Here is a 7,533-nt window from a genome sequence, read left to right as displayed (position 1 = left end):
CTTCTTCACCAGACTCTGTCACATTTGACGACATGTATAGTGATGTTTCTCTTCTTTGTTATATGTTTTGTGATGGTTTCTTATATATGTTTTGTGTGGACCCCAGAAAGAGTATAGCTAATGCTTTGCCTCAGCTGATGGGGATCCTAATAAATCAAATCAAATGAAAGCTGCTGTACAGGGCCTGTGTTAGAGAGGGGTACAGAGCTGTACAGGGCCTGTGTTAGAGAGGGGTACAGAGCTGTACAGGGCCTGTGTTAGAGAGGGGTACAGAGCTGTACAGGGCCTGTGTTAGAGAGGGGTACAGAGCTGTACAGGGCCTGTGTTAGAGAGGGGGACCAGAGCTGTACAGGGCCTGTATTAGAGAGGGGTCCAGAGCTGTACAGGGCCTGTGTTAGAGAGGGGTCCAGAGCTGTACAGGGCCTGTATTAGAGAGGGGTACAGAGCTGTACAGGGCCTGTGTTAGAGAGGGGTACAGAGCTGTACAGGGCCTGTGTTAGAGAGGGGTACAGAGCTGTACAGGGCCTGTGTTAGAGAGGGGTACAGAGCTGTACAGGGCCCGTGTTAGAGAGGGGGTACAGAGCTGTACAGGGCCTGTGTTAGAGAGGGGTACAGAGCTGTACAGGGCCTGTGTTAGAGATGGGTACAGAGCTGTACAGGGCCTGTGTTAGAGAGGGGGTACAGAGCTGTACAGGGCCTGTGTTAGAGAGGGGTACAGAGCTGTACAGGGCCTGTGTTAGAGAGGGGTACAGAGCTGTACAGGGCCCGTGTTACAGCAGAGGGGTTCCACAGCCTCCTCCCCTCTCCTAAGACCCACATTAATGGAATAGAATGAGTCGAATTGGCTCTAGAGCGAGTGATAAGGCAGTCTGAAAGCACTGAGACATATTAAGCCTCCCACTTCACCCATATTTAACACAGGTGAGAAACAGCCCTGTATAATAATCTGCACATGCACATACCGACGTTCAAGCACTTCACCGATTGGTCATAATACATGCACACGCACACACACCGACTGAACACCTGCTCCCATATCCAATGATCTGTGGATTTCATTTTTACACCTGAGGACGCACTTGAGGGCAGTCAGTCACCACCTCTGTAAAAACTCCACAGACAGGCCATCTCATGATAGAGCCGTATAGTCTAGTAGGAGAAGTAGGTTCCCAGGTTCCCATGCCAAGATGGCCGCCAAACGAACCCCATGGGACATTAGTTGACCGTGGCAACATTAAGAAATCTTAACTAGACACCATTAGGGTCTTAAAAAAACAGGTTAGGAAATAATGTCATTGGGGTACATCATGGGAACCTATTTCTCCTAACAGACTAGTATACATTCGGAAAAAAAAAAACTGCTTCCGAAGCCACTTACTTAGACTCTCCTATCTCTCATTCATGGCTACCACACAATCTAGGCAAACAGAAACAGCCTTGTGTTGATCTATGTGCGTACATAGTGTTCCGCGTTGATTGTTCCTTTGATTCGGGCCCCTCGGGGGGAATGTTCAGAGAGCTTTCGCCGGTGCATAATCATAACTGTGATGAGTCACACAAGATTTCTTAGAAGCACTCCATCCACATAGTGACAGTGCCGTGCAGTGCCCTGGGCTCCTGTCACCTGTGGGAGCTAAGGAACCCTTTGTGTAAAAAGACAAGTCTAATTTCACGCCATCTCTCTCCCGACAGGAGAGGTTCTCACTGACCTCTATGAATCGGTAGGAGCATGGAGCGCGCCTCTGTTGCTCCGGCGAGACGCCCACTCATTATGGGATGGTAGAAGGAGCAGATGAAAAAACGTCAGATCAGATATATAAACGGGTTATTTTGATAAACTGGACACATTTTGAGAATATATATGGTTACTTTCTCGCCTGAAAACATATTAAAACTTCATAAAATGACATATTAACACTTGTAGAGCCAAATTACAGCTTTTAGCCAATGGCGGCCAAAATTGAGGATTTAAAAACAGAGGGTTTTGCTTTGCTCGCTGATTGGCTAATGTCTTCTTAGTAAACACTTAAGTATTTACTAGCTAAGATTGGCAAAAGATTGGCGTGGTGCAACCGAAATTAGTAAACAACTAGTTTGAAACTAGCTAGTAACAACTAGGGGAGTAGTAACTACTAAATGCCTGCATTTAGTAATGACTTATGCCAAATTGGTGCAACCCAGTCCAGTACTCTATACCGCCACATCCTCTTGCCCATCTTCACTATCTCCTTCTACTCCGTCCTTCAACAGACACGCACCCACACACACGCACGCACGCACTCACACACACACACACACACACACACACACACACACACACACACATGCACACAAACTCGTGCCTTAACACAGTGTCAAGTTTTCGGGTGGGTAAACACAATGTGCTTTTCTGATCTAATTAAAGCACCAATTAAGAGGAAGGAAAACTTGCTTCCCAAGGGCAGCTTTTCCCAGGCAATGCTAATTAAATCTGGGAAGCATGAGTGATATGCTCCCTGATCAGATGTGACAGGCAGTTCCTAGGTGCAGCCGGCTGCAAGAGGGGACGGAGGGGTGGGGTGTTGGGGGCAGTTGGAGGGGTCATCTCCCAACACTCCACCAATACTCACCTGTGTTCTCTTCTCTTCAGAAAGATGAGCGTGTGTACACTTAGAGGTGTGCAGAGACGTCAATATCTCTATCTGTATCTGATCAACCAACAAAATGATCTGTCTCTGTATCTCTATCTGATCAACCAACAAAATTATCTGTCTCTGTATCTGTATCTGTATCTGATCAACCAACAAAATTATCTGTCTCTGTATCTGTATCTGATCATCCAACAAAATGATCTGTCTCTGTATCTGTATCTGTATCTGATCATCCAACAAAATGATCTGTCTCTGTATCTGTATCTGTATCTGTATCTGATCAACCAACAAAATGATCTGTCTCTGTATCTGTATCTGTATCTGATCATCCAACAAAATGATCTGTCTCTGTATCTGTATCTGTATCTGTATCTGATCATCCAACAAAATGATCTGTCTCTGTATCTGTATCTGTATCTGTATCTGATCATCCAACAAAATGATCTGTCTCTGTATCTGTATTCAGATAGTAGACTGGAGGGGTGTGTGGTTTATACCAAAACTGATGTTAAATCGGGCGAATGTTGTATTTTTTAACCTAATATTAATTGCAATAATATTGGCAATGCAATTTCTGTGTCTTCAAAGCATCAAATTGATTTAATATTGGCATACAATTAATTATGAAATATATTTCTACATCCTCACTACTTTTATAGTACTCCATCTCTCTCTCTCAAACTAAGTTTTATGACCTGTCTGAACCCCACCACCATCCTCCTAGCCATCACTGTTCAATAAGGTGTCAATGAAACGACAAGTTAGTGAAATCAAAGTCCTATGTTGTTACAAACAGAATGGCCATTTTTATCTTGTGAATCGATTTGAAGAAACATATGGGCTTTTTTTCCAGAATAATAACAAGCAACTTCGGGTAGAAGAAATATGTTTTCAATGCATTATTTTGCTTTCCCGAATAAGGTATTTGGATTCGGGTACATCCCTAGCGTACACGCACGCATATAGCTACACATGCCCATGCACAAAAACAAACTGAGAAAGGGACAGACAGACAAACGCGCCACTCGGATACAGACACACATGTACTATATATACAGCTGTATAAGGGTTTATAATAAGGACTAGTATTCTCAACAATTCCTCAAGGTGAGGAAGATTGACCTCTGAGATCCCTGTGTTGGGTGAGATGGTTTCATGGACAAAAGGCTGAAAAAGATGGAAGACAGCTTACTTCATCTTATTCTCTGCTCATTCAAAGCAAGGTCAAAGTCTGGAGGTGAGGCTACGGTGTCTTAGAAGCCATATACGCTGTTACATTATAAGCAGGGGATAATCATCACAGAAGATCTACAGCCTGTCAGCTGTGATTTAGTTTACTGTAGCAGATTTTGAGCAAAAATCTTTGGGACTCTCACTCTTTTCTATAAGAAGGCTTAGCACATCCTTCAGGGAATGTTAGGAGACTAGAGTACTATACGTCTGGCAGGTATGCATCCCTCGCAAAAGACTCACTTTAAAAGTGCTTGAGAGGGAACTTCCTTTCTTTTCTTCTCTTTGTATGTACCTCGACTCACAGCCACATTTGAATAGTTCATTTTAAACATGCTGTGCATAGTGATGAGCGATTGAGTCAGACCTTTGATGTTCTGAATTGACTCGTGAGCTGAATTTCAATGTTTAAAATGACATGTATGTTATTCATGTCAGAAGACATTCTAAAATATTAAGCTTTTTGTATTCCACATGAAGGCACCTCTGATCATAGATGACATGCCCTAGTAAAATGTTTAGTCTAGCATGTTAAGTCAGCAGTATCAGCTTGCTAATAGAAAGTATCTATTTACGTATTGAACATTTGACTGGATACAGCCTATTGAATCCTCCACAACTTCTAATTAAATGCCACCACTAGAGCCAAAAGGACAATTAATGAATTATCAATGTTCTAGAGTAGCAACAAAAGAGCAATTCCCTTACAATGCAAAGACAATCTAATTAGAACTCTGTAACTCCTGTTAAGCTGCATATTAGCATTTCAAAGGGGTTTCTCTTTAGGGGATACTGGGGTTTCTGTGGAATTTGTCACCTCAAATGTGTCTTATGGGGAGAAAAGGAACTATGTAAGGCATGTCTGATTTCTCCACATTTTCCTGCCTTCAACCTCCCTGAGGACAGAGTCAGGAGGTTGAAGGCAGGGCAGCAGCAGAATGGGGAAGCTCATTTGGATGTGGAATCTTTTTTATTTATTTTTTTTGCTACAAAATGTGAGCAGATGAAAAGCTTGGCTGCTGGTTTTGTTTTGAACGTTGTGGTCGGTGCCAAGGTTAAACGTGACGTTTCATCTGCCTGGTTAGCTGTCTGAGGGCAACCATGGAGCCCACCTGTCTGTAGTCATCCATACCCAATATTAAAAAGCGTTTGACTGTGGCAAAATGCATGCTAAAGAGACAAACTGTTTTTGAACCACACAGACTTGGTACCAGGGGAAGCCGTCTGTCCTCTGATGTCAACCTCCACCAGCCTCCACTGCTTGATATTGTACAGTAAGTATGCTGAACTGGAACCTGGACTTAGTATCTCCTTAGAGGGGGTATTCTGGCTCTTTAGCAAACATGTGACACGTTCTAATGCTTTGGTCCTCATATCGGCAACAAATCAAAATATTCAGACTTTTCTTTTGAAACACGGAACTACGTTTCAACGTTGTTGAGAATCACAACACAAACTCACTAGTCAAGCCAAAACACTGCGTAACTGAGTAATCCCCACTGCTACCTAGTTAACTATAACACTACTTTACATTGTTACCAGGCTCACAAAACAAGCTGTGTTAGTTGACTAGCGACGTGTCATTGATTTTTAACAATGCAGAAATGTATTCACATCAAAGAAAAGTCCGACCATTACATCGGATCCCGATATGAGGACCAAAGCTTTAGAACATACACATAGTCTCCGGTACTGAACACTGGCACACTGAAAACCGTTGTTGTGGACTGCAACATTACATATGGTAACGGTTCCACCTGGAAAATGTGTTCCAGACATAATAATGAATGTGATTTACCCCAGGGCGGAAATAAAAATCATTCCTCCTCAGATTCTTTCAGGGTTAATGACCCATAACTCTTTTCACTCGAGGTTTGTTCTGCTGTGGGATGGCCCAATGATTCCAGGCCCGACGCCAGCCTGTTGTCCTTCCTGGGGGCCGTCGCTAGTGCTTCAGTCTGCCCTCCTCAGAGACCCCGGAGCGATGGACTGCAGCGCAGCACACACATCTACCATCAGTGGGTTCTAACACTATGTAACGATCTGCTGTGATAAAGACTTCCTTCCTGGCGGAGAAGGGGAAAGGCTGACTAAACTGTTTTAGTGAGACGCTCACTGTGTTGCGTATGGCTTATATAGCAAATTATGTTCAAGTCAAGACTAAATACCCATCTTTTTAATATTGCCTTTAAATTATTAAATAATAAAATTATGATTATATAATGATTGGAGCACTTTGAGCTGCAACGTTTGCAGGAGAAGTGCTATACAAATAAAAGTTATTATTATTATTATTATTATTATTATTATTAATAATAATAATAATAATAATATTATTATTATGGAGCTATCTACCTAGGGCTTGAATCCAAGAACCCACATACTTCAGTAGCTAGTACTTGTTCTGGTAAGATCTACGGTATCGTTTTAACGATAGTACATTACATTTCTTTTTTGAGTATGATATTTGTAAATGGTAAATGGACAGCACTTACAGTTTTTCTCGATTGCTAAAGCACAATTTCTAGATCTCTGAGCACAATGACCAGTTGCCTAAACACATTGAATAAATCAGGCCCCCAGTTGGCTTAACTATAAACACATTTCACCTCAATCTCCGATTTCACAAAACTCTGAACACATTGGCATTTGACAAAACACACGTTGCAGAACTCTAAACACATTCACACTTACTCTAAACACTTTCGCACTTGCTAAAACACACGTTGCACAACAATATGAACACATTCTCATTCACTGAACACATTTTGCTCACACGATGCAAAAGGTAGACTCAGTCATCAATAGTTGAACACAATGAAAGCACGAATGTCATTGCTTAAACACGGTGACTCAAAATTTAAGACACCTGCAAATAATGTGACACCATCCATATTGGCCAGTTTAGAATGCACAACCTCATTGCTTAAACACAATGACTCAACATTGAAGACACTGTGGCCTGACCCCGCCCGACGACGTGATGCACAGGCCCCTGCACAGGCCCCCCCACAGGCCCCTGCACAGACCCCCCCACAGGTCCCTGCACAGGCCCCTGCGCAGGCCCCCCCACAGGTCCCTGCACAGGCCCCCCCACAGGCCCCTGCACAGGCCCCTGCACAGACCCCCCCACAGGTCCCTGCACAGGCCCCCCCACAGGTCCCTGCACAGACCCCATGATTGCAGTCGTGTGACCTTGCACAATATACAGTACCTCTTTACATACAAGAATTTGTGACATGTTTTATTTTGTACTGTATTTCCCCTGTATGCTATTGCTCTCTTTTGAAATATTTGTTTTGGGAAAATCTCTGATGTCGAGAAAAATGGAATGGCAAAGTACAGGTTGTCATCAATAAATGGGGTTCAATTCCCCCCAAAAGAATCTGTGACTTAAATATTGATTACTATACAGATGGGATTGCTATACAGATGATGGGGTATTTAGAACATCACACCCTGAACATTGTGTTTTAAATTTTTATTGAAGTGTGTGATAGATACCCAATAGTGTTTACATTTTTGCAAGCTGTGACGACGATTTTGTTGTCAAAGTTTGGTTTTGGCCATAGGAGCAACAGTTTTGTGGTGAAAGTTTGGGTTTTGTGGTGAAAGTTTGGTTTTGGAGTGAGAGTTTGGTTTTGCAAAGAGAATGCGAGTTTTTGTGGAGCTA

Source organism: Nansenia antarctica (assembly GCF_963989245.1).
Source record: "Nansenia antarctica genome assembly, chromosome: 4".
NCBI lineage: Eukaryota > Metazoa > Chordata > Actinopteri > Argentiniformes > Microstomatidae > Nansenia > Nansenia antarctica.
Note: the sequence above shows the minus strand (reverse complement) of the source record.